This window comes from Cottoperca gobio, chromosome 13 (genome assembly GCF_900634415.1).
Source record: "Cottoperca gobio chromosome 13, fCotGob3.1, whole genome shotgun sequence".
Taxonomy (NCBI): Eukaryota; Metazoa; Chordata; class Actinopteri; order Perciformes; family Bovichtidae; genus Cottoperca; species Cottoperca gobio.
In genome coordinates this window covers 16,226,048-16,227,684 of record NC_041367.1, presented here as the reverse complement: position 1 = coordinate 16,227,684, position 1,637 = coordinate 16,226,048, and positions in this window count along the sequence as shown.

Sequence of the window (1,637 nt, the reverse complement as noted above, 5' to 3'; positions counted from 1 at the left end):
ATGGGTTCATTACTCGAAGCTTCAGGTACAGTGACCTCTACTGGTGAAGTGCAAGGCTGCAGTGGATTTAAAGTATCTTTGCCTTGAAAATTCTTTGACGCACACATCTAAGACTGAATATCATGTTCTATTTAAAAATAAAGATTGATGGTTGTGAGTACGTGTTATTGAGAAGAGAGTGTTGGGAAAAGAAATTGGGCTTTTTATGCCTTAAATGATAGTGGAGTTTAAGATTGGATAGAGAGAAGGGGAATGACATGCATCAAATGGCCGCAGGTCAGATTCGAACCCCAGGCCGCTGCGACAAGCTTTTGAATGTTGGTGGACTGCTCTACGAGCTGCATTACTGGGGCTGGGCATGATAATGTGGGATGTACATTATTCTTTCAACATATTTAAATTTGGTTTCTTTACTTGCTCACAAGGAAGATGATGCTGGCGTGCATAAAAAATGTTTCGCTAGTTGGCTGGCTCCATAATGATCCAATACAAACGCAATACCAACAACTCAACAGCAACAATACATACTACGACAACAACCCACAAATTTGCGGTTATAAAGTGTTGAGGCACTTTGAACTACTTCAGTCAGCCAAAGTGTTCACCAAGTTGGACTTAAGAAACGCCTATCATTTGGTTAGGATAAGAGAGGGGGATGAGTGGAAAACAGGATTCAATACCCCTAGTGGACACTGAGTATCGAGTAATGCCTTTTGTACTATGTAATGTAATGCTCCAGCAGTGTTCCAGACCTTCATAAATTAGGTTCTGAGGGAGTTCCTGAACGTATTTGTGTACTTAGATGACATTTAGATATTTTCCCCAGACTCGGACACCCATACTAATCATGTTCGTCAGGTTTTTACAGAGACTGCAGGAACATCAGTTATATGTCAAGGCGTGAGTTCCACGCAGAATCTGTGTCATTCCTAGGGTACATTGTCATGACGAACCAGATACAGATGGACCCTGGCAAGGTCAGTGCAGTGGACCGACACCGGACTCGAGAAAGAAGGTTCAGCAGTTCCTAGGATTTGCTCATTTCTATAGATGATTCATTAGAAATTTCAGTTTGGTTGCAGCCCCTTTGTATGTTCTTACCTCTTCAAAGGTCCTCTTCAGATGGACCCCCCAGGCCGACACTGCCTTCCAGAGCCTCAAGGAGAGGTTCACCACAGCTCCCATACTCACCATCCTGGATCCTCTATGTCAGTTTGTGGTCAAAGTCAACGCCTCCAATGAGGGTGGGGTCCTGTCTCAAAGGTCAGCTGAGGACAACAAGATGCATCCGTGTACCTACCTGTCACATAAGCTAACACCAGCAGAAAATAATTATGATGTGGAGAATAAAGAACTGTTAGCGGTGAAAGTTACACTCGACGAATGGAGGCATTGGGAGCAGAGCAGCCTTTTAGTCTGGACATACCATAAAAACCTGGAATACATCAGGAAGGCTAAATGTCTCAACTCTCACCAGACCAGATGGACGTTGTTTTTGTAGCAGGTTCCACTTCACGCTCTCTTTTCTCTTGTCTATGCTCACGTGCCATCCAGGTGTCAGGCGGATTTTGTATGTGATCAGACAGCACTTCTGGTGGCCTGCCATGGACAAAGAGGTGGCGGAGTACGTGGCAGCC